General features: G+C 40.5%; 1 protein-coding gene and 1 long non-coding RNA gene across 44 annotated transcripts in view; one reads left to right on the top strand and one right to left on the bottom strand.

Annotated features, from left to right (window-relative positions):
* Positions 1-15,236, bottom strand: part of TCF7L2 (transcription factor 7 like 2) — a 235,416-nt gene that overhangs the window by 111,273 nt on the left and 108,907 nt on the right. The gene's annotated exons all lie outside the window — the stretch shown is intronic.
* On the top strand, positions 8,705-14,004 carry LOC140513305 (uncharacterized). The gene is made up of 2 exons (XR_011970132.1): positions 8,705-8,997; positions 13,795-14,004. It is a non-coding gene; the product is annotated as an uncharacterized lncRNA (long non-coding RNA).

Genomic DNA, 15,236 nt, shown 5'->3' with positions numbered 1-15,236 from the left:
CCTACTGCTTGAATATTAACAGAAGATTCTTTGGCCCATGTTCCACAGTCCATTCCTTTGTATGACAAGCTTCCTAACTGAACTGAAGTCAGCTTTGCTCTATCGAAAGGCTCTTACAGATAGACTTCGGTTCAAGGTCCTTCAAATATACACTTGGGCAATTCACATACTATGCTAATAACCATAGGCTCTTTATGTTTAATTTATTCAAAACCATTCACAGCTCCATATGCATATTCTTTGGGCCCATCTTCAAATGTATGTCCAAATGCAGCACACTTACTATAAGGTTAATGGACAATACCCATTCTTCCCAGCAGACGGTATAAAAACACCAATACATTAAAGCTCAAATATCGTTATCCAAAGTGACAATCATAAACGTTCATTGTTTCCTTTCAAGCTACAACTCAACCTTTTCCAACTGGGAAACAGACTAAGCAGTGGAGAAAATGCAGGCACACTTTTACCAAGGTACTCCTGTCAGTTAAGGAATGTTTCAGACTGATTCTTCTCATAAGCCGTCAACATTAGAAGCTTCTTTCTTTAGTGTTCAACAATCATCGGAAACTTTCTCAGATGATCGTGGACTTAGAGTTTGAGGGTTACCACTGAGTTCATAAAGAAAAGGCCCCTCCTTCTGCAGAGAAGGAAAATCAACCCCCAAAAGATTCAGTAACTGCCCAGAGGTGTCAATTGGCAGTGCCAAGATTCCAACTCAGCTCCCCTGATTCTCTTACTCTTTCACTCTTTTCACGCACTCTTTGCACCCATCCCTCTGTCAAGCTCAGCAACTCAAATCCACCAATGTTAGATCTAACTTCAAATAGTAAATTCATATCCACTGAGCTCTAATTTAGTTAAATGTTAAGAGCTTTTGCCTTATCTTATTGGGGCCTAGACTTCTACACCACTTATTGACAGCCTTCTTATCCTACTTTCTCTAGCCAGAGCTCCATCAGAACTTTGAACTCCATTCCTAGTACCCTCCCCCACAACCCCACTCGGCGAGCTTCTGCCTTATCTTGCAGAGACCCAGGCTTCTTTGATGAGTCCTGTCCTATCTCCTCACTGTTTCCCTGCTTAAGCTCCCTACCTCTCTTCTTTGCCTATATTTTTCCTGTCAGCTTTTTTTGTTGTTGTTTAGTCATTTTTCAGTTCGTGAGACTCTTTTGACCCATTTGGGGGTTTTCGTGGCAAAGATACTAGATTGGCTTGCCATCTCCTTCTCAAGCTCATTTGACAGATGAAGAACTGACGCCAACAGGGTTAAGTGACTTGTCCAGGGCCACATAACTATTAAGTATCTGAAGCCATATTTGAACTTGTGAAGATGTCATGCAGATTCCAAGCCCAGCACCCTCTCCACAGCGTCACCAGCAGTCCTTTCCTTGAACCTTTTACATGTTGTCTTACCCCATTAGAGGTTAAGCTCCTTAAGAAGAGGGATGTTCACTTAACAGAATTTAAATCCCTAGCACTTAGCACAATGCCTGGCATATCAGTGCTTAATCAGTGTTCTATCTCTCAATCAACCAATTGATCCAGTGATCTACTGAATCTATGAAGAACCTACAGCTAAATTATTTTTTAAACTATGACTTTGAAGATTCTTTTAGCATCAAAAACAACTTTTTAATACTTCTCATGCACTCTCCAGGGTCTGATTTCACTGCATTCCAAGAGTCTAGCCCAGTGCATCTTGGGTGCTCAATACATGTTCTCTGAGTATACATCACACACTTTATTGTCATTTCTTCCTGCTTTTGTCCACAGACATGAATCCATACCAAGCCACTAAGAGAAGGGGTGCAGACCTAGAGAGAAGCCCCCTCAGGTAAAAACCAGGCTATACTTTTCATCTCTGATCAGAGAGACCCCCACATTCCTACACAGCAAAAAACAAAGTAACTCCAACAGTCAGTTTTCCCTCTACCAGTCAAGGAGACACAGAGTGTTTGGGGTACAAGTTCCAAGATTTTTCATAACAGCAGACCAGCTGACCAGTTGATCAGACCATTTATTCTTCCATGTCTTTTTGGTCATCTGTGCCTTTAACCCCCTCACCAGCTTCCAAAAGAGGGTGCTTTGCTATGGCGTTTCACACTTCTGAACAAAAGGGCACTTTTCTTACATTCGAAATGGGCATTTTGCCAACCACGGCTGTTAGCTGGAATATAGCAAACTCGGTTAAATAACAGCCCAAACCAGCAATATCACACTGCATCTGACAGGGAGGCGACCAAGTCAGAAAAAAACCATTGTATTTGATGGCTTGGTGACAGGGCTTAGAATCAGGATTTTCATGACTTGGAACTTCACATAGGAGGCATCTTGATGTGTAATGGGATGACCCCATTCCCATTTGGTTTGCGCCTTCCAATTCACCAGGTGAAAATGCAATGTATAAATCTAGAGCATTCTTTATAGCAATGATCACCAGAACAATGAGGCAATAAACAACTTGAATTCTGTGACCTACTACCCAGGAAATCTTGGCAAGGGATTTGTCCTTCAACTTAGAAACTGTGTGCCTGCCTAGGATGGAAGAAGTTTCACTTTAAGGAATGAAACAATATTTTCCCAGGCCCAGAGCTGCTTCAATTAATGCTTGCCTTATTTGGGGAAAAAAGAAATTCAGCCAGAGTGTCAGCAGTCGAGTTTTATATGCAGCAAACTGGCAATGTTTGGAAACAAAAAACTTTTGGACAAGGGCACTTACAGCATGATTATCACATTCTGAGAGCCCTGAAACATGAAGTACTTCAAGAGTCAAAGAAAAGGTGGAGAAACAGTAGTAACTTCACAGACAACTGGCTTTAGACAAGGGAGCTTTAGACTAAATCTGGGTCCACATGCATATTTATGGTGAAGTAACACACACGTGCATTTATGTTATAAAACTGTTACAGGTAGGCATACTTATATAATTTATCTAATGTTCTTTTACATTCATGCTTACTAGAGTTTCATGCAATTTATTAAGTTTTCAGTCTAGCCCGCAGCAAAGGGGAAAATAAAAGCAGATGTGAACCTCTCCTATTTAAATGTTCACCAACCTCCTGCAGAGCATGTAACCAGCTGGGAAATACCGATTACCACGACCTCAGCATCTACCATTCAACAACTGCCCTGCTCCTGCCCTTCTCCCTCCCATCTATCTGCCTCTTCCTCCCTGCCCTGCCCCCAGCCTTCCACCATCCAATGAATTCTGAGTTTTTAGTTCTTAACGGTGACGGTACAGAAGCATGCCGCTCAGTTCTGGGGACCTAAGTGTCCTTCTAATCAGAGTTCCAAACTTCCACTAAAATTTCTTTCTCTGCTTGAGTCAGAGAATTAAAAAATCAGGAAAAAAAAAGGTTGGTGCCTAGAGGCCTTAAAAAAGACCAATAAAAATGACCCTAACTCCAGATTAAAAAATATAGAAAGAATGTGACCTGAGTAGGGAAGAAAAAAATTTCTTTGAGCATCATTTACTTACTCATCTCTAAGAGGAGGATATTAAGAATTAGGCTGCTTAACTTTGTGAAATTGTGAAGATCAAAATAATGACATAATATGGAAAATTCTGGTACAAGTGTAAGAAGGAGCTCTGCCTTTTGAGTAGAACATCAGTCACTTCTTCTGCACTGCTGGCTCCCAGGCTTTTCCTATTTGAAGAAATTGGGTAGTAATTTTTGGACAAGAGCTATAGAGACCGAAGTCCTTCCTCTCTTCTGGGCTCCTCAGATCCAATCTCTTGCTATTTTCCCATTCGACCTGCTTCTATTTTACCCTAATCCTTATTTCTCCTGGACTCAGTTCTGTTCCCCTGTTAGAAGGTGAGTACCTTGAAAATACGGGATCTCTTCTTTTATAGGAGTACTCCCAGTGCTTGGTGTATATACAGTGCTTGAACATACTACTATGTGCTTAATAAATTCTTTTTATTCATTCATTTATTCATTCATTCCTCAAAAAGCCAATTCTGGCTCTGAAAGTTACTTATTCCCTGGGACGCACAGGAAATATTCAAGACTGGCCCAGCAGAAGGTCTTAAGAGGAGGGAAATGAAGGAGAACACAGAACTAATAAATCACTCCAACATGGAACCAAGAGCCGGAGTTTAGCAGAATCAAAATTACATCATATCCTGATATCCATTTTCATTTAAACTAAATAAAATATCTGCATAAAGTTAATCAAGATCTTCTTCTTCACCATACCACTTACCCTGGTTCCTTCCTCCTCTTAAGTCTGGAGAAGGGAAATAGAATGACATGTCATAACTCTACAGGACTGATTACTCCCACAAGTTTCAATGGCCAAATCAAAGCAGATAAAAATAGTGGAGAAAAGTTCGGCATTTAGAGTCAAGGACCTACGCTGAAATTCTGACATTCCTCTTATGAGTCTTGTCTGGAAAAGGGGGCAAACAACATTTATACTACAGACCAAATGAAATAATTTGAAATAGTTTGTACAAAATACTACGTTAAAATGTACTCAAAAACACTACATAAAAATGATATTAAGTGTGACTCCCAAATGTTCATCTTCTCCCCATTTTTCCAAATACCATGTGTTTTGTCTCTATCTGTATATTCAGTCCTCAGTCATCATCTCCCTCCTACTCCCAGTACAACTACCCTCAATCAGACCATCATGTCATCACTAGATCGTGCCAATAGCTTCCAAGTCTATTTCTTCTCCAGTCTATCCTTCATAGCACTACTTGAGTCATCTTGCTAATATACCACTCCGACTACTTCAGTCTTGTCTGCAAAACCTTTCTGCGGATCCTATTATCTAGCTAATAAAAGTATAAATTTCTGAGTCTGGTACTCAGCGCTCTCTATAATCTGACCCTAGCCTACTTTTCCTGACTTATCCCATACGACTCACCTTCACGTAAACTTTCAGCAAAACTGGACTACTCAATCTCCATTTTTAACTTTGCCTCCTTCTGCTTCCAGGCCTTCGTTGACAACATTCTCCCATTCCTGGAATGAAATGTATGTACCCCAGTAGCACCCCCCACCATTCGTATGTTGCAGTTTCTCCCTCCCTTCAAAGTCCAACTCTGTGACTCTTCTTCATAGATACGTTCGCCCAAACTGAGCTCCCTTGCATCACTTTTCTCAGGGAATGCAAGGAATTTCCTGGATCTCTCTTTTGTATTTATCACTCTTCTTAAACCACAATACCCATTAACTAACTGGGGGGTGGAGGGTGAAAACTAAGGGGCAACCTGACATAGTGTAGCAAACCTGGTTTTGAAAGCTGACATTTAGGAGCCACTTAACTTTTCTGTACCTCAGTTTCACAATATGCAAAATGAGGATAATAATGTGAAGAAAGTGTTTTATTAACCTTGAATATCTGTGCTAAATATGATGAGCACCATGACGGATGGCATGGTCTACCCTATTCCATAGCCTTCTTTGTATCCCAAGTGACTAAAACATAATAGGAGCTCAATAAATCTTGAATTCTTGAATGTTTATGAGAAATCCTCAAGTATATCATCTTATCCAAGTGACTGAGTGTGGGGAATGAAAAACAGGAAGAGGCAGGAGAGAAATGTGCTTTCTGGAATGAATGGTTGTTGACCAGCTGGGTGGTGAAATAGAGTGCTGGGCCTGGTGCCAAGAAGACTCATCTAAGTTCGAACCTGGCCTCAGATATTTACCAACTGTGCGACTCAAGGGCAAGTCACTTAACCTTGTTTGCCTCAATTTCCTCATCTGTAAAACTGAATTGGAGAAGGAAATGGCAAACTGGTCCAGTATCTTTACCAAGAAAACCCCAAATGGAGTCACAAATGGATCTGACTAAAAGGACTGAACAGTAACAACAAAAGGAGGGAAATTTGCTTTATTGGATGAATAGGAATTCTATTTCTTTGAATGAGACAAAGGAACTCATCCCCACAGACATAATAAAAATCACCTATTTAAGGCTTCATAAAATTTAGTACCACGGCTAGAGTAGAAATTCAGAAAATCTAAATTCCTAGGGGTTTCCCACCATTCACAAGGCGAAAAAGAAAGGGAAACAAAAACACCTTCAAGATACAATCCCATCCCAAAAAGGATGTAGAGGAATGCTATTTGCAGAGTGAAGGAAACCTTATTGTTTATCGGTCCTAGTAAAAGATTCAGGAAATAACACCCTGGTCTATACCCACACAATACTAAAGTCTACTAAGGGCAAGCTTCAGGGCAACTCTAATAGAGCATAAGGTCTTGACCCTTAGTCCTGGCCTGAACTGGATTCCTGCTTTATAATGACTAAAGTTCTATTCAAAGCCCAATAGGCAATTAATTGGTTTGGTCTTTACCAAGAGGAGGAGAATTTAAATGGCTTCTGGGAACTAAAATCTTTATCCTTTCATCGTATCCCCCTGGGCCAAGAAAAGAAAACAAAATAAAAACCATAACCCTTTCCCTAGAAAACCAGGACCAAAAACACTGGGATGAAGGAAGTAGATGGTAGGACGCTGGGAGCCAGTATTGGAAATGATATGGAAGTTTTGCCTCTAGAAATCCAATATGTTCTACTTGTGCTAGACCGTTCCAGGAAGGTGACCTGATGTTGGCCACCACAGGATAGGAAGATCATGAAGTATGTTCCAGAAGACTACAGGAAGTTAACTGGCATTAGTTTTTAATTCTCAGAGCCAAAAAAAAAAAGTTTCTTGCTTTTTTATAACTGGGGGTGGGGGGACAGAGACTCCCACTCATGGCTGCCCCTCCCTCTCCTCAGTCCTCTAAATTTCATGCAAATGATGAAAATACTTCAAAGTTATGTTCTTACTCCCAAAATATGGAAATATAGAAAGTGGGATAAAAGAAAAAAAACAGGACTATACCCAGGTGAAAATATCCCAAGGCAGGTTTTCTACAAGGACTGATCTAACAGATTTAACTCTTCTAGACTCTAATGAATTGGTGATTCTCTGAGGCATGATGAGATGAGATCACAAGTTACACAGGTCCTGGGATGATCAATAATTATAAGAACAAGAAGTAAAAATGTAATTCATTTATGTTCCGACCTCAAAGGGCTGCTGGGATGGCAGCATTCTGTAAGCTTTAAAAACCTCTATAAATCTAACTTCATCATCACCATCATCTTCTCATCTGCCTCACCCAATGGAACAGGAAATTTATTTTCTTTCCACTACAAAGTCTAGAAATCCTCAACGGTCTGATCATTGTCCTTTCCTAGGATCGAAAGGGATTATATCACCATCAGAAAACATTTATTAACAAGAGAAAGACATGCAAACAGAAGAATTCCTAAAATAAAAAAATTATTAGGAAGTGAAACTTCACTGTTTTCTACAGATTTAAAATCAGTGAATCTATTATTTTTTTTCCTCCTAAATTGAGAGGAAGGAAGAAAGTAGGCTTTTATTTGTTGGCCAGCCCAGCCCATAAAACACTGGTCCAAAAGGGCTCCCCCCACCCCCTCCCTTCCAAAGGATGTAGAAGGAAGAGACATTAACTTCTTAAGCTACACACAGTTTTGTCCTCCTTGATGGCTCTTTCACCCTTACTGGGGCTACAATGTATGTAACAGCAGCCAGCAGGCATACATCCCTTTCAGATTTACAGGGTGCTTTATAAATCGTATTTCATTTTATCCTTCTACTGGGAGGTAGACGCTATTACTAACCCCATTTTACAGATGAGGAAAATGAGGCAAGCAGCAGTTACATGACTTAACAAAAGGTTAGTAAAATGTAAATTCAAGCCTTCCTGGTTAATGATCTGAAACTACATTTATTTATCACTTCAGAGTTTACCAAGTTGTTACAATAACTTTGAGAGATGACAAGTACATATATCACTATCCCCATTTTACAGATGAGGAAGCTGAAGCTCAGATCTTAAGTAATTTATTCAAAGTAACACAGCTGCCATTAGAACCCAAGTTTTGTGACTCCACGTCACTACCTGGTCCCACACTGAACCTGGAGACGCCTACTGATAAAGCCTTGCTTGCTTTCACCTGCTGTGTAACTGAAGGCAAAAAGTTTTTCCATCTAGTTACATGAACTGAATAAATGCCTGATGAAATTTCACTCCTGAGATGAAACTCCCAAACTGCCTGGCTACATCTCATCCTGTTGAAAACATTTAGGTAGTAAATTTGAGGTTTCATGTGAGACCAATAAAAAACTGAGCAACATTCGCCTTCAAAATTCCAGCCAAATTAGTTCTTTCAGTAAAGCATTTTTTTTTTAAATTGAATATAATAGATATATATATTAAAGTGCTCTCTCAACCTCTTAGTAGGTATCTGAGTTCAGATTCTGACTGGGCAAGACAAAGGGACAATGAATGGGCATTAGGGTCAGGGCTGATTTTTCAGTCGGTTAGCATGTTAGCTTTCCAAAACACCAAAACCACCAGGATGTATAAAATTCAACCATGCAGGAAACTTAGCTGCTATTCCTGTAAGCTTACTGGCCCTCTCCCGCCTTCCCTCATCCTCCTTTTGACTACATCCTTCCTAGTGTATTTTGGGCATCTCATCATTACATAGAAGGACAACCAAACTGTGCTTCTAGGGAGAGAGAAATCAGTTTCTAGAGAACATGCTCCGTTTAGGCGGCTGGAAGATCTTGCCACAGCTTGTAATTTTCATGGAGGAAGTGACTTCCTGTCCGACAGGAAGCAGGAGCCAAGGTTGCCTTTAGCTGTAACAAAAACCCACATTTAACAGTTAAAGGGAGTGTCAGAGCAGACAGACTAACTTAAGCTCTGAAGGAGAAACTTAAACACGTTGAGAAAATCAGGGACATGGGAGAGGGGGGAAAGTCTTCAGAAGCACTATTCTAACCAGAAATGGGAGTCTCAAGTTAGATCTCTATCTCAACTCCCATTTAATAAAACAAGTTTATCTAACAAACAAGCCTAGCGCATTTCTGCCCAGAAGAAGCCAGTCCGATCTGTCTCCTTTTGTAACAACGAAGCCCTTTAAAGCCTCTGACTGCATAATTACCAGGTGAGTTCTGAACTTTGCCCAGATAAAACCCCACGCATAGGGTTTGGTTATTTGATTTTCTAATCAACTTCTTTGTGCCCCACCCTAACCCCTAAGATGGTGTAACTTTTTCTAACTTCTATACTCTAAATTGCTATTAGTACACCTTATACTCTAAAAATGCCAGCCACTTAAATGACTGGCTCCAAATGTGTATTGTTTTACCAATAAATGTAGAATAACACCTTATGAAGCCCCGAAAGTCAAAAACAGAAATTACCTTTTAATCTGCCTCCTACCCCAAAGAAATATGGACCACCTGAATGGCACTTCTCATTAATAATAAACTGCAAGAATCACATCCGATCTCTGAAGGAAATTTAAAAAAACATAAAGAAGGGGCTAAGTGCCAGAAAAAAGGTAGAAAGAACAGTCTTATCACCTACTGGCATGTTTAATGGTTTCCAAATCAAAATGCTCTTTTCTGACCTTCTTCCCTCTCTGTGCAATTCCCTTCCCTGCCTGGGCAGTAAACAGTTAATATCCCACTCTCCCCTGCTGCCTTCGAAAACCAAGGAAACAATTGAGACATTGTCCAGTGAACAAGACTCCCAGGGACTGCCATTTTTGTTTATGTCCCAGTTCTCAGCCTGTCAATTTCCACTAGGCACGTTAAAGACTGACCCACACCAATACAGTCCGCCAGTGAGCTGAAAAGGCTACACTTCATTTATTTTACTAAAGCTTCGGTGTCTGTTTTTGATTCAAACTCCAACCCTCCCCACCCCCGCCTTTTCCCCAGAAAGTTGCCTCCTCACTGGAGCTGTGTTGCAATTCCTTCTGTGGACAGATTGCCAAGAAAAGTAACAAAATATTTTCAAATACCAATGTTTGCATGGATTTGCCAGAAAAGAGTGAGGGGGGTGAGGGTGGGGGCTGCACCCAGCCTGAAAGCCTCATGTTTTTATACAGCCTTAAAAATATTCCTCCCAAATGTGTGCATGATTGCAGAATACACTCACTTTCAAACTCCACTCACAAAACGTTTTAGCAGCTACCTGGGGATAGCTGAACATTTTACAGTGTAAAGTGTTGCGCTCTCTCTCTCTCTCTCTCTCTCTCTCTCTCTCTCTCTCTCTCTCTCTCTCTCTCTCTCTCTCTCTCTCTCTCTCTCGTTTCACTTACATTCCCTATCTATATTTTCAGAAAAAATAGGTTTCATGTCTAAATCTGTCCCAAGCTATGGAGTCCCTTCCCCTTTCCCACTGCCCCTCCTTTGGAGTGTGTGTTTTTTTTTTATTGGTTGCATTCCTGATACTTTATCTATACAAAAAGCATACACAGCGGTTAGCACCATTTCCTGTTTGCAGAATGAGCTCTGACTATATCACACCCTGTGCTGCTGCTATGGAATGTGGAGCACATGGTTGTTCTGAAAGGCAGAAGCAATGCTGTCCCACTGCTTTATATCAAATCCTGTCATTCTCTTCATGGAGGTCTCTCTTTTTCCCACCCCTACCCTCATGGGCTCACAGGAAGAAGTACAAAACACACACACACACACACACACACACGCACACACACACACACACCCTGTCCCCTAGATCCAACTTTAAAACAACCCCAAACCAAAGCACCTTAAAAATGAACTGCGATTCAGGGACTTGTGGGAAAATTCATATCCTTTTCCCACTCTGAGCCTCAGAGCATCTTCATCCGTAATAGGAGTGGGGTTGGAACAAGTGATGTACAAGGTTCCTTTCGGCCTTAACATTCTGCTGGGTTAAGGTCTTCTTTTAAAACACATTTCAAGTGATTTCACTCTACCCTCCCTCAACTCCCTGGCTTTTGCAGACTTTATTGAGATGTCTTCCTCTTTCACCAGCAGCCAAGTAAGCCAAAGGATGGACTCAAAGTCTGGTATGGTTCTTTCTTGCCATGATGCTGCCTGAGAACGTGCCACAGATTCTCACATTCTCTTTTCTGGGCATTCAGGAGTCTGTCATGGCCCAGCTCTCCTTACTAGTGCTCCACCTTTTAGGCACTCAGTTCAGACAGGCATATTTGTTGTCCAATCACCAATACCTCCTTCTACAAGTTCCCTCCCCCTTAACCCCCACAAATGTTTGGCCATTATCTTCACTGCCCACTCTGTTCAAAATGAAGGATTTTTTTTTTTTTTTGCTTCTCATAAAAATTCAAAAGCAGGCCTCTTCAGAACCTAACAAGTCTCCACTCTGCCTCTACCCCAAGTTCAAAACATGAGACCCCCAAATAGATGGTGATACATTTCAGCATTTTGAAAATAACAAGCTATTCTCTCCTATTTCCTAAAAGGAAACCCTGTTGAGCAGGAATATGTTATTTCTGGTCTAAGGTTAAAAGACAGTCTCAGTGGGGCAAAGGTGGGAAGAGTTTGGAGATTACCACTGCCCTTTTTGTTTTAAATCCTTTCAAGCCTTCCTCAATTGGTAGTTTAACACCTGAATGGAAGACGCTGATATGGCAGAAGGCATGCCTCAGCAGGTGGGTTCGTATCACTATAGCCTTCTCTTCCATTTTCAAATCTCATCCCACATCCCTCAGCAAAGAAACAGTGGGAAAAGTAACATAAATAGAACTGGTGCATCCCATAATTCATATGTCGCTCTGTAGAAGCTATAGGTTAAGCTGTATTCATTGGATAAATTTAGATAAAAGAATTTTACAATCTTGAAAGGTGAGTCTTCCTTAGCCACCTCAAAATACCTTCTGCTTTTTATTCCCTCAGATTTGCTGAAGGATGTGTAAGCAAAAGATAGTTTTTTCTGAAGTTACGCAGAAACAGAAACACAAAGACACACAGATACACACACGTATAGATACATACACAGATAGGCACACACATGTACACTTTCAGAGTTGGCATCTTGAAACCTCAGAGCTGGAAGGTTTCTGCAATCAAACTTCTTGTCCAATGCACAAAAAGCCTCTAAAGAACCTCCTCACCAATGGTCATCTAGTCTCTGCTGGAACTTCACCCATTCCTGAGGGACTACAGTACTCCTGTCCTGGGTCTGTTATTGAGAGCCCATGTGAATATCTCAGCTGCTTTCTAGTCATCCCAAAGGATGTTCACTCCAGAAGTACTAAGATAAGCAATGCCCCACTTTTCTAGAGAAACATTGGACAAAAACCTATGCCTTGGAACTTTTCACATATTGATTATATTATGGATTAGGAGATCTGAGCAGTAGAAGCACTGATAAACTAAAAAAGAGAGGCAGTGTCATTCACCAAATCTACATTTCCCCCTTCAGGATCTTGAAATGCATTCTGCTGACTCCATAAGGAGCCAAGGTAGAGTTTCTAAGCATTAAGCTTAAATGTTCAGAAATACTGTGGTTTTTTATTATTATTGTTAACGGCATGAAGAAGGAAGCTTCAGACACTGTGCTTTGGGGTTCAAGGAATCTAACTATGGCACTTCAGGCAAGTCACTTAACCACTGGAGGCCTTGGATCCCTCATCTGCAAAAGGAAAGGGTTCGATTAGATGTCCCTTAGGCTCCCTCTCCCAGCCCCAGCATGCTATTAGTCTATAAAATGTGGATCTCTTCTATTTTTGCTTTCATAGAGTCTTATGATGGATTTTTATCCATTTCTTCAGTTTGCCTCCTTTCTTTTTTTACCCCCTCTCTTCTTTCCGCACCAATCAAATAAACATAACTGCCACCATGACTTTCAAGTGACTGGTAATCCTGCCCTTCTATCTTCCAGAAATGGAAACAACCTACAATTATAATCTCTTCCCCAAGAAGGAAGGTTTAAGGCATTTAAAAACACAACCATCACCCTTCACTTAGATTGTTGCTGAAGATAAATTTCCACAGAAACTGTTGTCAAGTAGGGGATGCCCAGTCAAAAAGCATCCTTGCCTTCCTGGATTTTCCTTTTTTTTTTTTTTGTGAGCTCCTTAAGTCCCTAAGAAACTGCTGCAGATCAATGACCCACCCACTGTGGAGCATTGTAAGGCAAAGTTATGGAGTAATAAGACAGTCACTTCCATAGAAAAAGGGGTTCCACAGATAACAAAGTTCTTGGTGCTCAACCTCAGAAGGACCAAGATGGAAAGTAATCTAAACAACATTCTTTAAAGGGTACCCTTCATTCACTCCGACTCAATGATACACGTTACCCTGATGAAATAAATGTCAACATCCAAACTTCCTGCTTTAGCCATCCTTCGTGTTATGTCAGGAGACAGAGGATGTTAGAGACCAGAATACTCTGTAGGGAAAACAGGGCCTTAGAAACACAGGCTCATTGAACAACTGGGCTTGGATGAATCTCACAGGTGATGTCGGTTGCTCCAATACCATCATTTTACAGATGAAGAAACTGAGATTCAGGAAGGCAATCTGATCAGTTGTTTACTTCTTGAACCATCTCAGGTCTAAGTCACTTAAGATGTGGTCAATACCATCCCACTTGCAAAATGAGTTGAGCAGCCAGCCCCTGTCTCGTACAAGTCACTGAGTGGACACAAGGGTTTATGGAACACCCAAAGGACTCCTACTTTAGGATACTTACCTTTGTTAGACAGATTTTAAGACAAAAACAAAATAACCCATAAATACTGAGCTCTTTCTGAGACATTTTTTTCTGTATACACTTTCATGATGGGAATCTATAGAATTCATATTACTGACATAACATTATCATGTTACTGATAAATTTTGAATAGGATTTTTTTCCCTGCTAGGTCAAAAGATGTGCATGGTTTGAAGTTATGCATTTGGCAATTTAAATTCTCTAATTCACTTGTCTTTCTGAAAAGGCGTCATGGTCATTCCATCTACCATTGCAACTGAAGAAAATGAAGATAGAAGACACCTGAATAATATGACCCACTTTTGTGTAAAAGCACACTGGGACTTGAAGAAAATGCTGGATGAATGAAGAGGGCCTCCTTTTTCTGGGCCTCTGTTTTCTCATCTGTAAAACAAGAAGGTTTTGGACTACACGACCTATAAATTTCTTTCTCGTACTAAGAGTCTATGTTTTCATAATTTTGTATCTCATTTGGAGCACACCTGATCATTTTAAAAAACATGTAAGAAAAAGATAAAATTAGAAAATGATTCTTTGATTTTCAAAAGAGATGTTCACTTTTATCAAAATATTCACAATAAGTTTCTTTCAAATTATCTGCTCCCATAGTATGCCTAAGGGAAACATCAGCAAGGTAGCAGAAAGAGCACAGGATTCAAAGTGGAGACATGTAGGGTCAAATTCCAGTCTGTACTTCACTAAAGTGACTTGACTAAAGTCTCTTCCTCCCCACTGGGGCTGTTTCCTTATCTGTGAAATAAAGGGCCTGTGGACAAGATAATCTCCAAAATTCCATCCAGCTCTTAATCTATGATCCTGTGATAAAACAGGATTCCATTTTAAATGTGTGTCTCACACACACACATACACACTCACACTCACACACACACACACACTGCAAAAAGTGAAGCCTGCATCTTTCATTGAGAGTAAGAGCATAGGATTTAGAGCTGAAAGAAAAAGTGGATATCCATCTCATCTACCTCACATTTTACAGATAAGGAAACTGAGACCTGCAGTGATTTAAGAACATTGCCTAAACTCCCACAGGTATCAGAGGCCAGTTTCAAAGCCAGGTCCCCCAAATCAGAATCTGGTCTTCATGACAACTTGCATATCTATTGCTGACTTTGCCTTGGCAGAACATCAAGAGGGCTAATTCAGAAATGATATAATGTCACATTACCTGAACAGCAGTAAGTTATAAGGGAAAGGACACCTGAACGGAAATCAGGAGCTCTTAGTTTTTGTGTGAACTATGCCACTTACTTAATAACCAGGTGATCTTGGGCAAGGAACTTCATCTCTCTGGGACTCGATTATTTTAAATGTGAAATGAGGGCAGGAAAAGGTAACACCATCAGCTTGGAGGGAATGATCAAAAGACATTCTCTCACTTTGACATCCCACAGTTCTATTTGTAAATAAAGAACAACATATCAAGGTCCCCAACAGAACATTGTAAAAGGCTTTCAAAGGACCTTGAAAATCATTGTCTTAGCTGTAGCTTCCTCTCCCCATTCTGCAGATTCAAGACATTTGGAGGAAGTACTGACAAATATTGCAGACCCACGGGTCCTTATCCAATCTGAACCTATGACCAGATTCCTGATGTCTGCTCATTAATAATGTTCTGTGGCATGAACTAAAACAACCTCCAAGCATTCC

The sequence above is a fragment of the Notamacropus eugenii genome, chromosome 1 (genome assembly GCF_028372415.1).
Source record: "Notamacropus eugenii isolate mMacEug1 chromosome 1, mMacEug1.pri_v2, whole genome shotgun sequence".
Classification (NCBI taxonomy): Eukaryota; Metazoa; Chordata; class Mammalia; order Diprotodontia; family Macropodidae; genus Notamacropus; species Notamacropus eugenii.
The sequence above is the reverse complement of the archived record's forward strand: the minus strand, read 5'-3'. Positions and strand labels throughout refer to the sequence as shown.